At 37.4% G+C, this 20,137-nt stretch overlaps 1 protein-coding gene across 3 annotated transcripts in view; it reads right to left on the bottom strand.

Moving 5' to 3' along the window:
* Positions 1–20,137, bottom strand: part of LOC117410965 (protein eva-1 homolog A-like) — a 105,260-nt gene that overhangs the window by 17,823 nt on the left and 67,300 nt on the right. The window contains exon 1 of one of the 3 annotated variants that reach the window (XM_059025777.1): positions 8,695–9,027. The exons of 1 other annotated variant lie outside the window; for it this stretch is intronic. The gene's annotated coding sequence lies outside the window, so the exon portion shown is untranslated. Of the gene's footprint in view, positions 1–5,943; positions 6,284–8,694; positions 9,028–20,137 lie in introns of those variants that run through there. One more of the 3 variants, XM_034017943.2, reaches the window with a different exon arrangement.

Below are 20,137 nucleotides of genomic sequence, written 5' to 3'. Positions count from 1 at the left end.
TTATCTGGATAATGACATTCACATTGCAATTAGATGAAATAAGATACTATAAGAATCGGTACTGTCAACTTTGTCAGCATAGATAGTGGTTCAAACAGGCATGTAACTAGTGCCATTACACCACTATTTGAAATGAATGAAACAGGGAAGTGAGGCTGAATGACTTCATGACAGAATGGCTCAGAACACACAGGGTGTTTTAAAGCAAGCTGCTTAAACAGCGACGGCTAGAAGGCTCGAAACATTCCAGAAGACGGAACAAAAATGTACTCTGACCGAGACGATATGACAAGTACATCCTCTCATGATTATTCTAAATAATGTTTGTTTTTTTCTTTTGGTTTTAATAGGAAAGGTCAAAGAGCCATTTCTTTTTTAAATCAACACTGACCTTGTTATTCATCTTTTCAAAATGTTTTTGGTGACAGGTTGTCCATCAAAACTGATGTGTCTCTCTTACTTTAACCCAATGATGTGACCTAAAAGTTACACATTTTAATGTTCTTTTTTATGTGAGATCATGACAATTTGGTGTTAAACATCCAACAATGCTATCAAATCTCACCTTTCTAACAAGTGTAACATGCATATTGCGATTCCATGTAGAATATTCGTCATTTGACTGTTAATCAAACTATATGATGGACAGTAACTTTCAACATGTGTCAATTAAGTCACAAAAATGCTAGACAATCATCTACTGAGACATCATAATTAGGAGCATTGTAACATCCCATTGCCAAGTCGTTAAAGTATTATGAAAAATACACTTTCAGTGAAATTCTTAAGACCTTTAACAAACAGGATTAGCTGGGCAGATTCAAGATTAGCCCAATTCTGCACCATTTGAAGAGGAGCTGTGTTGGAAAACAGAAAAATCCACATGACACTAGGAAATCTGATGACTGTGCCTGGCAGTGTCTGCTAACTTAAAGGCAGCAACAAACCAATCAGGTCCAGGGTGTTGAAACGTTTAGTTGATTGTGTCTCAGAAACCAGGACACAATGACAGCCACCATCCGTTTATCCTCATTCAACTTCTTTCCGAACCAGAGATGTTGCTCAGATAGTGCACACTGTTTCCCAACTTAACAGAATTAATTACAGTAGCAGGATGCAACAACTCCTTGCATTACATTCACAAGTCAGTTCTACCCTTTCAGTATAGTGGTTTCCCAGGTCAAGAGATCAAATTCAACTGCAACAGTTTCCCATTACTGAAGAGTTATATTTTCCACCCTTATTGTTCTACAGTACTTCATTTTATACATCAACCCGTTTTCTGTACTTGCTCGAGCTACACAGCTGAGGAAACAGCAGAACCAAGTTTGACAAGCAGCAATTATTTTTCCAAATTGTTATTGTTGTTAGGCATGTTATTTTAATGCTGAAATGCTGACAGTAAAAGTAAATGTTGTAAGTCAAGATATGAGTACAGAAATTTCTTAATTAGTTCGCCATATGTTATTCAGCAAAAAAATCTACACTCAAGCAATACATTTCAGTCAAAGAGACAGTACAAAAATCTGTGTATCCAACATAGGGTTTTTACTGGAAATAACTTTCTTGTTCAAACTATGGGGATCATCTATATCAGGGGTCTCCAACCCTGGTCCTGGAGAGCCCCTATCCAGCAGGTTTTATAGGTGTCTTTACATCATCAGTGGCTAAAGATCTGGAACACCTGTTAATCGTGACTAATTAAGCCAATAACTGGTTCAAATAAGTAACCGAGAACTTGGTTGAAGCGAAAACCAGCAGACCTAGCAGCTCTCCTGAACCGGGGCTGGAGACACCGGACCTATAGGGACACCCTTTGACTGCAGTATTTATGGAACAAATAAGCCCTTGATGATTGGTATAGTTTGAAAGAATGACAAGCGGCTCCTGAACAAAATGAGAAAGAAACCCAAATAGAGTAACCTTTCCACCGCAGCAGACAGACTCTGACACAAATAAACAAGCCCAGAGGCATTAGAAGAGCAGGCGACTGGAACATCAACTCAGGATGCATAGTTTATAAATATCCCCAGGCAGCAGCACTCGTCTTAGGAGGAACACTGTAATCAACAAGAGCCATCACCCTGAACACTATGGCTTCAATACAGACAAACAAACAAAGAGGCCCAGGAAACACTACCGATGTTGCTGCAGCGTTGCAGTGACTCCAGTTTATTGATTTAAATCAGTCTGCTGCTACTGTTTAAACTCTTTAGCCAACCTTTTTGATTGTCAACCATTTACAGCTTCCAGCACTAGATTAAAGAATAACTTGATAGGGGTCTGAAATGTCACAGTTTTCTTAACTGATGTATTATCCGTCTTGTTTAGATTAATTAGATTAATTTTGCATATCATTTTCTGTTTCAGATGTTTAAAACACCCTGCTGCCTCAACAGAGCTCTCAAACATGTCTTCTCTCTTAGGCAGTACACCAGAGTATACTATTAATCTGTCCCCCTGCAATACTTTGCCCCCAAATATTTGAATAAATATATGTATTATACTTATTTATTATATTTCAGACCTGCGCCTAGTAGGTTTAGGGTTCCCCTGAAGATGTGCTGGTGGATGTATAGTTGCTCTTTAGGTTCAGTAGATTCAATCAAAAATACTGCTCTTCTTTGTTAACTACGCTATTTCTCTGTTGTATGGTGCAACACTTGTATAATTCTATAAGCCCTTAATTCTATAAGCCCTTGATATTATATATATATATATATATATATATATATATATATATATATATATATATATATATATATATACAGTATATACATACATACATACTGTACATACACTGCAGGGTTTTCAAAATAAGCCAGCCACCGGCGTGATCCATCCATACATACATACATACATACATACACAGCCACCGGCGTGATCACCATTTAAAACAATATTTGCACCGGCTATTTTTATTTTAAAATATTACAATAATTTTCAGGTATTAATATTTATATATCTTGAGTTATTTGAGACTGAAGCAAAATAAATAAATAATAATCAATAATCAAATAGATGGGTCGTCTTGGATATAGGCAGCACGCTAAATAAATAATATGACAAGTTACCCATTACAGTATGCAACAAGAGACTATCAAGAGGTAATAAATGAAATAGAAAGGAAATCTCTGAAAGATAATATTGAAACTATTGTTGATACGTGTGTGATTTAAAGCAGTTGGGGTATATTTAAGTTGAGTGAAAGAGAATATTTTGCATCAGATTTACTTAGCAAATACCAGTTCTTTTTCTACAGTCTTGCAGGGGCCTTGATGATCCTGAAGTCAAATTTTCTTCTAGTTGGTCTTGCCTTGCTGTGAGCAGTGCTGAAATAAAGCTCCTTCATTGCACTCATGAAGTACTTTGTCACACTACAAGCAGACCATTGCTAGTCTAACACCTGCTTAAACTATGCAAAAATGTGCTAGAATGCACCATTTTTATCCCTTTTTCAAGATTCCCCCCCCCCCCCCCCCCCTCGCCGCAATGCGCCTTGATGACATTGGTGCCTCTTACTACCTTGTAAGTGCCACATACTTCAAAACGAATTGAAAACCATGTATAATGCACCATTATGAAAAGGAATACATTTACTCCAGTGCCAGAGTTTAATAACCTCAGGAAATGGCTAATCGTTTTTACATGCAGCTAATGTTCATTAAATTGCATTCAATTATTTTTCTAAAACTGTCGATTCAACTTCACATGCCAATTGCTGTGAGAGCGCTGGATAAAACAAGATCTTCAGACAGCACGAACAGCAAAATCACCTTCCACTAGACTAAACTCATAAGAGCCAGTTTCTTTTTATAATTCAGGTTTTGGTTGCTGATACTTTGTTCCCTAATCATATTTAATATTGTTCTTTGGATGACTTCATCTGCCTCATTATGATGGCAGTGCACAGCTAGGGGCAGCTATGGACAAGTTAATAGCGCTCCTACCAGTGGTTAAAGTCTGGTTCCCATAAGCACTAATAAATAATCACTTTAATCCTTTAGTAAATACCATGTGAATACAGCTCATCTCATATTCTGAGCTGGATGCTCATTTAAATATATTATCATGCATTACCATACAAGTCACATATTCATTCTTCATTACCATAGTATGGCACAATAAAATCAGTGTGCACCATAATATGCCCACTATTTCACGCGATAATGAATACAACTGCAATAGTAAATACGGAAATCATTAACATGCACACTAATTGCAATTATCACACACCATAAAGTTCAGTGCCCTTTCGTAAATGAGGCAAGACAACACATGGTTTAAAAGAACGGAGCTAAATGTCACCCAACACAATGAAACAAACACATCATTCTCACTCAATGGAAAATGCTGGCCTACTTTATTTACTGGGAGACGTCTGTTTTAGGATCCATGATACCTGTCAAAGCATATGTCAAAATACTTCCTCCTTACCAGCTGTGTCACCTTTGAGACACGTTTTGTGGTTTTGTGGGATTCAAAATGTTGCTTATATTAATACTTGCTGTTTAAGTTCATAGCCTTTCTGATTTGACAAGACTTTGCTTTCTCCTTCCATAGACTCATGATTAACAGCCTTTTCTTTTCAAATAATGTATCAAGGCCAGGGAACCGCTGTTTGCCAAGACATCTCCATGTGCACTTATTGTAACCAGACTCGGGACAAGCTTTTTTATGAATCACAACAGTAGTGTTTTAAAGCTTCAACTAAACATACTTATTCTGTTATCTTCTTTACTATGTTGATTGTGAGACTTTATTGGGTCTTTATATAGACTGGTATAAATAGTGCTGGTTAAATTGCTTTCATTTTTTCCCACAGACAGAACAGTCACACAAGCTTGTAAGAGAATTACTAAAAGCTCACTGTACACTATGCCATGACACAGAATTGTCTAGGAGGTAATGCCCATTGCACAGAGCATTAGTATGTGAATAGCCTACTGTCTGCCAGCTGAGAAAAGGGAAAACATTTTTGTTCTAATTAGATTCAAAAGAATATTCTCCTGAGGGCCACCTCTTAGGTGCTGGTTGTTTTTATAGCTTTCCACAACATATTACATTTTTTGTCTGAAACACCTTCTGACTCAAACTACAAAATTGCCAAGCTGCATCCATACACATGTATTAGAATAAAACTCACTACTAAATACACATGATCTTCCAATTGCTTTATGCCTTGCAGACAATGTTTTATTAAAACCCACAAAGATTCTTAACCCTCATAGTAAAATCATTTTAATGAGGGTGGGGTGTGTTCGTAAAAAATACCACATGTTTAATGCCAAGCATAACCTACTTAAACGTGCTTTGAGGATTATTAGACCTGAGGGAAGACGTTTTGCTAATTATGACTGCTCATTTTCAAAAACATATGTTGAAATCTCTTTAAGAAACAAACAAAATAAAATGTTAAACCTAATTTAATAATAGTTTGGGTCTCCCACAACTTGTATCAAGATATATCTAAATACATTTACACAATTATTCACACTAACTAAACTAAAGCATTCTACACCGCCTAGATCTGTCCATATCGTGACTCTTAGGTATATTAGGACATATTACACTCTTCATTCATCCGGTATCCTTATCTGTTTTTAAAATCTGAAGAAACTGGAGCATGCTTAGCTGCTGTAGTAAAAGCCAGACTTGCTAGTTGTGTTTCAAAAGTCAACAAAAGGCTTCTACAAGTTTAAAAGCAAAGTTTAAACCATGAGAAAATAATCTAAAAAATTATGAAGCAAAAGTATTGTTAAAGGCTTCTCAGAAGTACTCTTTTAATGACATATCAAAGCGTTCAAAACAATGGATCACAATACTATGTATCCAGTTTGATACATGCTTTCAATACATTACTGCTACAGTTTGAAACCCTACCCACAAGGTTGCTTTTGTACTTTAGAATCAGATATAGAATGTAAGTGTTATCAGACTTACCTCCAAGTTATCTGAATGAAGAATTATAAAATATTCCAAAGGTATTCCTATTATAAGCTCTCAACCATATAATTTTGTATCACAGTGCTGGGGAAAGTTAGTGTAGCAGTTTCCCAAACAATGCCCCACAGTGTATCCAGTCCACTACCATCCTTAGGTAATGACAGCGCAGACTGGAGTAAAACAAGGAACTGACACAAAGCAGCTGCTTGTTACCAACAGAATGCCAGGAAGTTCCAAACATCTGCTTTCTCAATTAAAAAAGCTCAAGAGCATCTGTGTTAAACCAGGACTAGTGGTCGTAGCAAGCTGGGAAAGAAAAGAGAGAGAGAGAGAGAGAGAGAGAGAGAGAGAGAGAGAGAGAGAGAGAGAGAGAGAGAGAGAGAGAGAGAGAGAGAGAGAGGGAAAAACGAGGGCTAATTTCCTCCCTCCCCTCAGACATTTGCGGGTGCTGACAGGACTGGAATATAAACTACAGTTGCACAGAGCAAAGTCTGTGCAGAGATTTCCTGAGATAATATCCTCCCAGTTTATAACTAATTTCTGGTGTACCTCAATGTGTCAAGCAAATGCTCTGTCTCCATTTTCATTTCTTAATTATGTTATGTTCTAATTGGAGAAGATCACAAGGATTTACAAGAGCATCTAAATCATTTGCAAATGCTGGATAGTTGTTTCCGCTGTCTCCACTAGTTATAATCTTTACCAAATGATTGTCAATGGTAATGCAGTTTTGCTACAATGACAATGCAATGGAGGGCAATACCAGCGTTAGGGCAGTTGCCAACAGTAAGAGTCATTGGTAGAAATATACCACAGTGGTACAAGTTTCATATTCTGATATTAAAATAGTAAAACAATGATACGAACCAACTGATAGGTGCTGAAATGTAATCCAGTTCCTACTCAAAGCTTGTGCAAAAGCTATGCCTTTTAACTCCTTAACTTCTCATCAATTGGCAAGTCTCCTTTATCTGACAGACTACGGTTCATATTACTGGCAATGGTTATAAAGGCAAACATTGGGACGACTTCAACTAACAATGCAACAGCTACAGTGACTTGTAATAACAGCAGTTTTTTGTCCTCAAGTAGTAGCAGTAGAAGAAGTATCGGTAGTAGTCTTATTAGAAGTATTGTCCTAATAAATATAATAATTATTGCTATTGTAATTTCATGCACAGAAGCATCTCATTTGCTTTAAAAACAAAGTCTGTGATTATAGAGTAAGGTGCACCACAGTTTCAACCAGTTCCCTAAGGTGATGAATTTTAACTGTGCTAGCTGAGTTTTACAGCCATTCTCCAGTTTGAGATCCTACAGGATTTTTGCAAAACAATACCATTGGGAATGTGGAATAAATATGGAATAAGTGGAATAAGTCTGTGTGAACTAATTTGTCCTTCCCTGCCTACATGAATCAGGCTTAAAAGTCAGAAATTATCAATCTCTCATCAGACATACAATACCCACAGGGGTTTAACGCAATACTTATGGATTCGATTTTAATGTAGATTAGGGACCAGCTGCCTCTTACACATATCCACCCAGTACTAGACGTATAGTACTACAGTACTCCAGATGCACCCTTTAGTTATACCCTGAAGCTATTATATAACAAGGGAGTAATTATTTCCTGTATTTAAGGTCCTGTTTTTTAATTAAAAAACAAAACAACTTAAGTGCTACTTCTGATATGAGTCTGACTTCAACCAAATCCGTCTTCTGTTCATCAACAGGCTGCTGTGCTGTCAACTGACCCTTTCTGATGTTGTTTCCTGTACCGTATCATTTGATTGCAGGATAACAGAATTTGGAATCCCAATGAATGAAAGTGTGTGGCAGAGAGATTTCACATGTCTTAATATACAGAATGTACTGTATTACTTAGTTACCTGAGATTGCAAAACAATATGCAGTACTATTATTTTCTTACCTCCTCCCTGATACAGTAATATAACAACAACAACAAAAAAAGGTTTCAGTTTTGTGGTATTTGTATTGTATATACTTTAAGGGGTCCATGAGGAAGGGGTTTAGAAAGCCTCACAAACTCCAGTCTATTCCAAAGTAAATGAAAACAGATTTAAGATATACTAAGGCTATCAACCACAGAACACCCTTCATTGTCTGTTATTATCTAAATCTTATGACCCTTTTTATAAAAGCTATCCCATAACTAGGCACATCTATTACAAAAGGAGAGAGAAAACGGTGTCCGAATAGAGTCCCTCTGAGCTGATCGGCTTTGACACAGGAATGCAGTGTGTAAAACATTTGCACAGTTGTTCCCCAGTAACTCGTCTGCCTCCACATTAAGCCGCCTGCTTCAAAGCTGTCACAACTAAATCTGTATATGTATTGTCTTTAAAAATAGTGCTTCACTTAACAACTGCTTGTTTTTTCTTGTTCAGAAGTGACCCAAAAGAAGCCATTTTTACAGCATTTATGAACAGCCACACAAAAGTTTTGAAAGAACACATAGAATATAAGGCAGCCGGTGGTATGTGCTATTGTTGTGGTCTCTTATAACACACTCTTGTACTGGGACATGAGTTTTATTATACAGAAAGACTGAATGATTATTGATGAAGTAAAAGTTTAGTTGTGTGTGCCCAGAACGTAAGGACTATTTTTACATTAAGACACAAACAAATACGTTTTTCCTGCTAGTTAAAAAATGTTCTACACATAATTAACTTTTGAGTGTTGTGATGAAAATCAAATGCAAGTAGAAAATAGCACACTTACAAGTTCGTGATTTGGTTCAGTACAGTCATGTTGCAATGCAAATATCTTATTCCAGACCAGCAGAATCCACCTTTTCACTGGAAAATCCTACCAATAGTCCACATTGTATCATACAAGTTTTTTTCATGAATGCATAAATGTGCAAGCAGTCAAAGTAGGCAAATAACTAGGGTTGTCCTCTTAATAAAGTATACTGCAGAAGACTTCAGCTACACCTTTGTGTAAACACTGGAAGCCCAAAGAGTCTCAACTTTCCCTCCATTCGCATAAAGCGAAGGTCAGCCCGAGGCAGCTGGAAAGCTGGAATGTGACAGAAGAGGGCATAAGGTGCCGGTTTTGCACCTCGCCACTGAACAAATGTGAGTGTAGAATTAGAAAGAGAGAGAGAGAGAGAGAGAGAGAGAGAGAGAGAGAGAGAGAGAGAGAGAGAGAGAGAGAGAGAGAGAGAGAGAGATTCTGGAGGAGAGCAGCAACAGAAAATGACACAACAACATTATACAACTCAGATTAGGGCTTGGCTTTTGACATGGGAATTTTCTTTGTAACTCAAAAATACACTGGCTGATGGTAATGCCAAAAAACATGCCCAGTGTTTAAGTAGTGTTTAAAACTGACACTTACTGACTGGAATTTAGTGGCAACATTACAAAATAAATGTACTTTAAATGTATATTTAATAAAAAATTTCAGTCCAGGAAACAAAACGTCAACTTTTTTACAGCAAGTTAAAATTTCTTTCATGTTTCAAAGCACTATTTAATCTAAGAGAACGTTTATAAATACTTAACAAAAAAATATATATATATCCTGCCGGCTACCTGGCCCTTTAACTCTTTTTACTCAGGCACTGTGAGAGACAGCCCTGCTTGTCATTGGAAAGACCTCTAAAACAAGGTCCTACTTGTTTATTTCCGGTAGATGACCATGAATGCGAGTGTTTTGGAATGTTGCTGCTGCGCTGAAGACAGTCCTACCTCGGTGCAGTAAACAAACATTTTCACACAAAATCTTTACAAAATAAGCTAAATGGTGACATCGAAGAAACAAGGACCTGTTTTCCGATAAAAACATATATTTGTTTTTTGTGTTTGTGGTTCAGATGCACGAGACCAGAGCTGTTTAGGGTTATGTTGCCCTAGTCGCCATCTTGCTGGCTATTCAAGCCACAGGGAACAGTCCCATCTTGTGCCACATGATCAGGGTGCCTGGGACGAATCATTTGAATGTCTTTTTCTTCTTTTGCACATTTTCAATTAAATCAGTTTTTTTGTTGTTGCTTTTGGTCCCTGTTGTATATATGGCCACAATTCCTTTATTTTTAAAAATTCCATGTTCCCTACATGTTGAAGTTTCATTGTGCACTGTCAGATTTGAGCTGGCTATGCTAAAATATTTTTTACAAACAATAAATGTTTTTCTTTCTAAAAAGCGTCTCTTTTTCTGTGGTTTTTGTTATCTGTATTGAACAGGGTGAGTGTCAGACTATTTAACTTTTTTTTATGAAAGCCTAGTGTGTGCATATCCATTTACAAACTCACAGGTACTGTAGCACATCACATGTTTAGGTTGAGTAAAGATGGAGATAGCTGATCATTATTTAAGCCACTCGAGTTCAAACTAGTGAGTTCACTGTTCTTTCTTTCTTTCTTTCTTTTGATTTCTACATTGTGTGTTTCACAGTTCCAGTGCTTATTTATCACAGTTCTGCCATCAGGGTATTGTGTTAAGCTCAATGCTGGCTGCGGGCAGGCGGAAATGATGAAACACGTGCCTGATAAATCGTCTATTCAAGTCCAGCGATGACAATCAATATGCAAACATGTTTTTCAAAGGGGTCATAGTTAAATGGTACTGTGCAATTTAAAAGAGGAATAAATCAAGATGATTTCTCAGACAATGGCAAAGTGCCAGTCAGGTATGGAACAAACTTTAAAAGAAAGGAAAAGATCTTAGACAGATTACTAAGCGCCTTTGCTGCTTATCTAATGTATACATTCAAGAAAGACATTCCTAACTTTATGACTGGATGTACGCTGACAATAGAAAATATAGGTTTGTTCTCTGGAGCTACAATTAATGTGTGATTACTAAACCTACCAAGGAGTCTGTGTGAAGGAGAGGTTAGTATATATTAGGTGGCAGTCAGCCACTGACTGTAGCTGTGGAGTTGAGGCCAGCAGAAACTGTTTTTATAACTCAGCTGTCTGTGTTCCTCTAGGACCAGTCTGATTTTGTTAACTAACTTTGATCAGTACTAACAAGGAAACAAAGAGTGAGGTCATAGTAATATTCATTTTTCAGTTTCTGTCTGAATACTTTCATCCATAGCTTATCCTTCTATGCAGCTTTTCTAAACCTTTCTGGCAGTCTATTTTTTGCAAGCATTTTTTCTTTGTCTCCAAGAATAGTTCAAGCTTTAGGGAATCTTGGTTATATTTTTTTTAATGGATTGCATAACTTAGATGCTTTTAGGCAGTGGCAACAAACCCAGCTTGGAATAGGAGCCACGAGCAGTATGTACTGGTTCCTTCATCTACAGCAAATATAGTTATGAATCTGAGCCATCCGAGTCAGATTGGTTTCAGTGTTGAAGTCAAGTAATGCACCATTACATTCAGACATGCAGTATATCAAAGAGATCACAATTTAAAAAGTGACCGCACATTGCAAGCGTTTTTCTGCCTGCAGCATCTGAATATAGTTTGCATGGGGTCATTATTCAAATTTGTCTCAATCCTTCCAATTGTGTTGTCAAAAATAGCACTGTACTTACCAATGCCTCAGTGATGATAAAATAAGTGTAAATGTCAACACTTCAGAAAATAAACAGCAGAAAGAAGAAAATATAATTGTGCCATTTTTCTAGTGTGCATCAACCTAAACATTACATTGTATTAAACATTTGATAAAAAACCAAGTCCTTTTACCAAACACCACTGGTAACATTATAGCATTAGTTTTGCATGCAATTCAGCAATCAAGTGAGGATTAAGTCATCACCACTGACTGAATAGCAATACAGCATATGTTCAAGGACCTAAGCACAAACTAGGTCAGCATCTATACAACATTAGCTATGTTCTAAAGAAATACTGAGGGCTCAACCTTTGTAACCTTTTTGTGTAAAGACAAATTCTAACTTAGCCAGTGTGTTCCAGCTGTCATTTAAAACCTTACAAACTGATTTTTAAAGGATGAATGAAATATAAACTCATGTCACTTTTTAACAAACTTAAAACAACTAACTCTCTGGTTTGAAGTTTAAGGAAAACACTTTTGTGTCAAATTACCCCGCAAGTCTGTAACTCACAGGATAACAGAATAAGGTGATTGAAGCAACAAAGTATATTTTATTAATGCTACTGAAGAGTAAAATAAGTATTACTGGAGCAGAGCAGAGTTTTGTGTGGTCATAAAGCAATGGAATGTCTTCACAGTGACCTTTACGGGTTAATTATTCTCTTAATCCTTACCTTACTGCCCATTATAATAAAACTCAAGTTTAACCAGGTAACAGCTACTTATGAAGAGCTGTCCAGAGCTGAATAAATCCTTTATTTATTTATTTAATACTGTTGAAGGCGCCAGCATTCAAGAGTCATACGTACAGATTATAAATCATATCAAGTTCAAAGAAATGCAATAAGAAACAGAAACAAAGAGTGCTGAGATTATCAAACAATCGTGATAAAAAAGCTGGCGCTGGCAGTATATTTAATCAAAGCTGGCAACATGTTTCAGAAATCTGTATTTAATTGACATGTCTGTGTCAAAGCGGATGCTAAGGGATATTTAATAGAACTTCAGATGAAGACTTAAGGAAATACTTTGTTCTCTCTGAAAGTATGTTTTTTGATAACATGGGTCTTTTCAAGTGCATTTAAAGGGATTGTTTTAAACCAGATGGCTGGGCCCCTGTGAATTCAGTCTTCCACAGGTTATGGCTCAAAGTTCTGTTGCTCACATTGCTTTCTATTTTGTAAAATGAACCTGAAGTTTTATAATATCTCACACTTTCTCTCTCTTTCCCTCTCCAGCTTCCAGAATTTTACATTTTCTCCTCTGGGCAGAGCTCCACAACTTTCTGATATGACACTGGCAGCAATCTTCCACTCGTATGCTGTGTAACACATACAATACCTGGCTACTTTATTACAGCCTGTCTACCACAATTGAATTTGGCATTGCCCTGGTGTGGGGCATGTTCTCCTCATATTTTCTGGGTCCCTTGACTATGAAGGCCAAATTAATGCCATAGTTTAATTAGCAATGTGGATCAAGCCCACCCAACAATCCTCCACATATACCCTAATGGTGATGGCTCCTTTCGTGATGATAATGCACCCATCCATTAAGCTAGAACTGGTTTGAGGAGCATCTTCCATGGACACCACAATACCCGGATCTCAATTCAATTGAGCATGTTTGGAATGAACTTGAACAACACATTCATCAACACCTAATAATGACTGAAAGGAATAACATCCCTTGTGACACCTTTCAGCACCTTGTTCTAAACAGAAAACAAGATAGTCCAGAACATCAGATAGAGACGCATTCAAACAATAGTGTGTTTGTGAGTGGGTGATGGGGACGGGGGTGTGCCAGACCCTAGATATCGCACACACCTGCCTTGCTCCGTCAGGCTATTGAACATTAATAGTAGCGTCCACCATTTATTGTACTAGTGCCTCCCTCATCTGAACTCTCACCCCTTTCCCCCAGAGACACATCACTGTATTGAGAAACACTCACAGTCCAGTTATAATATACATTATAACATGTATAAGATTTAGTATAAAAACAACTAAAGAAGATGTGGTTTGCAGAAGTATTCACCCCCCTTGCAAAGTTTTCACATTTTGTTGAATTACAAATAATGTATGCACAGTTTTTCAAACAAACTTTTTTATTCAAAGCTGTAGTGGTTAAACAGAACACTGTTATATGAGGAGGAGGTTAAATGTCAGCAAAACTTGCAAAGAAAATGTACAAAATGAAGTTTACTTGTTCCATAAGTATTCAGCCCCTTAAGTCAGTACTTGGTAGAAGCACCTTTTGCAGAAATTACTGCTATGAGTCTTTTTGGATAGGTCTCAACTAGCTTTGCACAGTAGGATGGTGACATTTTTGCCCATTCTTCACAGGAAAATTGCTCGTTCTGATAAATTTGTTGGGGATTGTCAATGGACTGCAATCTTCAAGTCCCGCCATAAATTTTTGATTGGATTCAAGTCAGGACTTTGACTGGGCCACTCAAGAACATGAATTCTCTTCTTGTTCAACCACTCCAGTGTGGCTTTGGCTTTGTGTTTCGGGTCATTGTCCTGCTGAAATGTGAATTTCCTCCCCAGTTTCAGAGTCTTGGCAGTTTTCCCCAAGGATTCGCCTGTACTTTGCACCATCCATTCTCTCCTCTATCCTGACAAGCTTCCCAGCAAGTCCCTGCTGAAGAGAAGCATCCCCCATAACATGATGCTGCCATCACCATGCTTGACAGTTGGGATGGTGTTGACTGGGTGATGTGCAGTGTTGGGCTTGCGCCAGATGTAACACTTGGAATTTAGACCGAAAAGTTCAATTTTTGTCTCGTCTGACCACAAAACTTTTTCCACATGTCTGCAGTATCATCTACATGCTTTTTCGCAAACTCCATATGTGCTTTAAGATGAGGCTTTTTGAGTAATGGCTTCATTCTTGCCACCCGTCCATACAGGCCAGCTTTGTGTAGGAACCAGCTTATTGTTGTTGTGTGAACACTGACTCCCATTTCAGAGATAGAACTTTGCATATCTCTCAAGGCCTGTGGGCTTCAGAGTGACATCCTGAACCAGTTTCCTGCTTGCCCAGCTGTTCAGTTTGGGATGGTGCCCTGATCTGGGTAGTGTCTGGGTGGTATGATGCATCTTCCACTTCTTAATGATGGACTTCACTGTGCTGAGAGGGATAATCAGTGCCTTTGACATTTTATTGTAAACTTCTCCTGCTTTGTACCTCTCTACCACTTTATGCCAACAAAATGTGAAAACTTTGCAGGGGGGTGAATACTTCTGCAAACCACTAAGACCTGTGAGCCATCACCATTAGGCCCGGATACCTACTTTTTGAGCAAGGTTCGGATTCGGCCAAATACTTAGAATTCGGTGAACCGAATCTGAATCCTATATCAACCCAGACACACATCCATTTTAATATATCCCTCCAATGTGTGCGGTTCGTCTTTAAATAAAAGACACAAATCCGGTATTGAACATTACTTTTGTATTTAATAACAAAAACACGTTTGATGAACTCTGTCGCTACTGGTGGCGCACACACTAAACACGTCATGCAGCTGCTGAATGCAAACATACCCCCGTATGCAACAGCACAGTCACATCACACTTTTCATAGAGTAAAGTTATGCAGTAAACTTGTAATATATAGTAATGGCAAATGTTGTAGGCTTTTGTGCTTTGTTGCTTTGTCTGAGACGTGTTCTAGAGATCATACCAAGAGAAAAAAAAAAATTGGTGCATAGAAATATATATTTTTATATCTTTACAACTGTCAGATGTGCAAGACGTTGTTGAACAATATGCTTTAACTAAATAAAATTTTACGTTACTGTAATATGCCAATATAAGTTGAACCATTAAAATTTTGTAGCCTATTTGATATGTGCTACACACACGGTGCATTTAAATCAACGTGGGTTTTATTTCGCAGTTAGATTCAGGTCACTCATCACAGTAATTCTTTCCTCATAGCTCTCAGATAGGGTGGTCAACAGGCTCCTGAATCTCAGGACACTAAGGTAGGTCAGTTTTTTTTAACTCACCTCTCTAAACTGCAATGTTTTTGACGTGTAAAGTGAGTGTGAATTGCTAGAGCAGTTTAGCAAATGTATTTACTTGTTTAATTGTGGTGTTGATTCTATTCGGAGAGCCTCGTAACAACGATTAATCATATTGCTTGAATTTTTATTTTTTTTATACAGGAAACAATATCTATCAAAATAGTGCAACACCATTATTATGGATAACTTTGCACTCACCTGCACTCTTTCATTTAACCTTGTGGCAGCAGATAAAGTTTCTATTTGTTTAATATTTCTTGCTTCACACAGTCCCGCCCAGTCAGAGACTCAGAAAGATAATTAGCTGCTGTATAGGTCTGATTGATGGAAACGATCCTCGCAGGCATGTGTGTGCTTTTGGTAACAACTAAGTAAAACAATTTAATTAATTTAGCAACAGTTCGCACAATTCACACTCACTTTACTGAATACATTGCAGTTTAGAGAGGTGAGTTACAAAACCTTTCCTTAAAGTGTCCAGAGATTCAGGAGCCTGTTAGCAACCCTACTCTCAGATCAGTTGACACAGGCTGAAACGTCATTAAAGAAAATAGTGGGTTATGGCAAATATGTAGCTCTCCTTTCTTGTAAAGGTAAACAGTTCTGTATTTTGACATTTTACCTTGTTAGTAGCTGCCAGTCTGTTTTTTATTCAACAGTTTCCTTCAGTTTTCTTGACAGTTTTTGTAGATTAGGTATTCGGTTCAGTATTTGGACGAATATTTTGAAATGGATTTGGTATTTGGCCGAATCTCAAAAACTTGGATTCAGTGCATCCCTAATTATATATTTATAGTACCGATCTCCATGTCTGTTATATTGTATGTCTTATCTTACTGGATATCTTAATTGTATGTTATATCTTAATAACTCTCCTGTGGTTACCTTGTATCTGTATGTCTCTGCCTCTGAAAACAGACATATTAAAAAATAAAAGTCCATTGATTAATGCTGTGTACATTCTGAATACAGATTGCTCCACAACAGGCCTTCCCCATAACAGTGAGACACAGCAATAGTTTGCAGTCATAGCAGGTCTGGTGGTCAATGGCGGCCATAAAGCACGAGTGCTTTTCTAAAATAAACAACACCCTCTCACTTGTCTTGGTGACAGATGTTTGCAGGCAAGCCGGAATAGCTGGAGGGAAACCACAGCCTGCTCCTGGGTAGGTCTCTCAACAAGAGCACTGCACTCTAATAAATTATTGACTCAAGCAACGGTGACCTGGGAAGTCCTGCTTCCCCCACTGGGCTCTGAAGAAGTGCTGGTGGATGTATAGCGTGATAACAAAGCCGGGAATGATGAATTACAGGAGCCGGATTTGAGCAGGAGGAGTTCCTGGTGGTACTGTTGCAGACTGAGATTGTCAGATGAACCTTTCCCCTCTTCACACCTCTGCCACTCCTGAAGAAGGCGGTTTAAGTTAAAGAACACCACACCAACACTGCAGACTGTGTTTTAACCTTCCAAAGTTGTAATTGCTGACTTATTTTGTAGGCTTCAATATGGCTTGTAGCCAGTAGCGTCACCAGTAAATTATCAAATCTATAATTATGTTATGCTAAGGTTGTAAAAACAACATTTTAAGTGACATATAAAATGACTGTACCATGACCTACATCCACTGCAAGTACATGCAATGATGGACCCAAGTCTTATCGGTAACTGTGATGTACCACTTATCCAATTGCATTTCTTTTTTTTTTTTTAATAAAACAAGTCTTGGGTGTGTCACTCCCCCACTGTTTTACTGCTACCTCCCTCCACCCCTCTCTCTATACACAACAATAGTTTTAATTTGGCAGTGTACTGCCAACCACGTCTGTGCAGTGGGTTTATATATCCATGGCAATAAAACAATGATATATTAAAAACATCATATTAATTCTTTGTTAGGCAAGTGTTCTGTACCTGCAAGTGTCTCATTACTTAATTGGCAACACCTTACTGTAATACGAGTTAAAAAGTCTCACTCATCACCAGAACTATACAAACTGGCCAAATTAATGCCACTGCTGAGTAGGACCTATCACTAGTACAAGGAAGGGAATAAAAACATTTTAATAATTCTATACAGTGCTAGCAATACATATTAGCAAGATGTTAAGTTTATTTTTTTATCTGATACTTTTTTAAAGATGCCATGAGGATAGCAGTGTAACTATCCAATTTTTTTCTTGCTTTCAGAAAATTCTCCTTTGCCCTCACACTTGTTGCTTAATAAAGCCTGTCATGTTAGCCTGTAACTCAGTACAAACATTTTACTTGCTCAAAGTAGCCTAATAGCCTCTTTTCTCAGTCCATCAAAAGCCACAAACAATTAAAGTAGTCCGTCAGGTATCCGACGATGGGACCAGAGTAAGGGAGGATATGTAAAAAGTTGGATAAATGAATCCTGTTTTAAATACCATTATATACAGCTGTAACAATTACTATATTCACACAATTATTGTTCTGAGATTCCGCTTTTATTAGGGAGCTCCCTTAAATCCCTTGTTTAGAAAAATGCAAGGAATTAATGCTTGTGACAGAGTATCCGTCTGCCATGTGGGTGCGTGCGTTCACTGCTGAGTGACAGGCAGGAGATCGAGACAGAGGTTGAAGTTCATACGCCCCGCAGGCGAACAAGATTTATTTACATATCAAGTCAATACACTGAACAGCAAACCTGACACTACCAGCAATGGTAGCACATGGAGCACATACAACATAGTGTACGAAAACTTTGGTAGGATCTACAATTTATCTATTTTACTGCATTTAATCCTGTACTTCAGAATACTGTAATCTGCCAAGTGTTTAACCTGTAGTACTTTGTATTTAATCACATCCTGATGTAACTATCACTATTTAATCATATCCTGATGTAACTATCACTATTATCTGCTGTATTATTGAATTGTGGTTTGTCACACTTGTACTTTGCTTGAACAAAAGTTATTGTATTTCTTGCTCTTATTGTATTACTTGTATTGTAACACTTGAAATGTATTTGCTTACGATTGTAAGTCGCCCTGGATAAGGGCGTCTGGTAAGAAATATATAATAATAATAATAATACAATCTCTGAACTAATCTTCTCTGTTCAATAATAAACTAACATTGCTGAAGCGATTGATCATGGTGGATAAACGGATAGGGCGGATATGTGATGGGCGGATACGTGATGGATTACTGTACAAGCAAGAGAGAGAGAGACATTATACTGAACAGATTAACATTTTTTGAGTTCTGGTTACTTTAGTCTGATAAAAAAGTATTCAGCTAAACTTCCTTTGATGAAAGAGCAAAGAAGCTGAATTACATTTACCAAGACGGAAAAGCATAAAAACTGAATTACACACTCACCCTTCAAATAGGTGGTCCCCTTAAAACTAAAACTGTAGTGTGTGAATGAATTCTGGGGGCCTTCAACCTGATAAAGAACAGGTCAGTGGATTTTTAAGCAACAGTATGCAACAAATTAATTTATATATATATATATATATATATATATATATATATATATATATATATATATATATATATATATATATATATATATATATCATATATATCATATTATCTTTTACAGTGTCCAACTGTTAAGAAGCATCAGTATCTTCACAAACCTAAATATATGGCAGAATTATAAGAAAAGTTAAGGTAGATTTAATACTGGCTTACTTTATGCTAGGTTCTGATGAGAACTAGGCCTACTAATGGGTACCTTTCAAAGAATAGGGAAGGTTTCTCATTGGGATGGGGGTTGGGGCTATCTGAATGGCCTGTAAAGTTACTTAAGAATTACTATCATTACTTCTTGCTCTAAATAAACCACTTCTTTGTTTACATAGTAATGTTAGATTTTGCATTTGTATTTGCTTAAGTAACTCAAACAAACGTTAATCCGTTCTAAATTCATTCAAGCGTCCAAAACCTCTGAAAGGCCAAGTCAGTCTTGAGGCAATGCTAAGCTAACAAACGCAATGGCATATCAGACTACCACTCATCATCTGAAGAGGTAGATGGTGCATGAAAAGCTCACATTTCCTCTAGCCTTAAGCCAGCAGCACAAGGACATCTAGCTCCTGTGGCTTTCCATTTTGTTCAGCCAAACAGTGACTGATGCACAAGGTCACACCATCACTAGCCAAAAGGTCACATCCATTTAGCATGTAGCCAATGGCATTGTGAGAGGTGTACCCAGGCTTTGGAATCCAGGTCCTAAGAGTGATATTGTTCTTCAGTCCACATTAAGATACAGATATCTGTCTTATATTATGTTCTTTGATCTCTGTATGCTGCTGATTAAGTCTGAACCATGCGTGTTTTTAATGTTTGTGCTTTGTGATTCTCCTTTATCGTTTTGTAGGACCCCTTTGTAAACAGGGCCTCACACTCAATGATGGCCTCACACTCAATCTCTTGATGAAAGCCATCTGGCCGGAACATTGTTTTTGTTTTTAACTTTGTTCTTTTTAAATAAAAATAATAAAGAATGGAAATGTGATTGTTAATCTAATATTATGGTGTTGCACCTTTCATCAATTGTAAATCTCTTGGTTAAAAAAATTAAAAATGCAATTATAAAACAAGAGCAGTAAAGTATCTGTCAGTGTCCG

The sequence above is a fragment of the Acipenser ruthenus genome, chromosome 6, assembly GCF_902713425.1.
Source record: "Acipenser ruthenus chromosome 6, fAciRut3.2 maternal haplotype, whole genome shotgun sequence".
Taxonomy (NCBI): Eukaryota; Metazoa; Chordata; class Actinopteri; order Acipenseriformes; family Acipenseridae; genus Acipenser; species Acipenser ruthenus.
The sequence above is the reverse complement of the archived record's forward strand: the minus strand, read 5'-3'. Positions and strand labels throughout refer to the sequence as shown.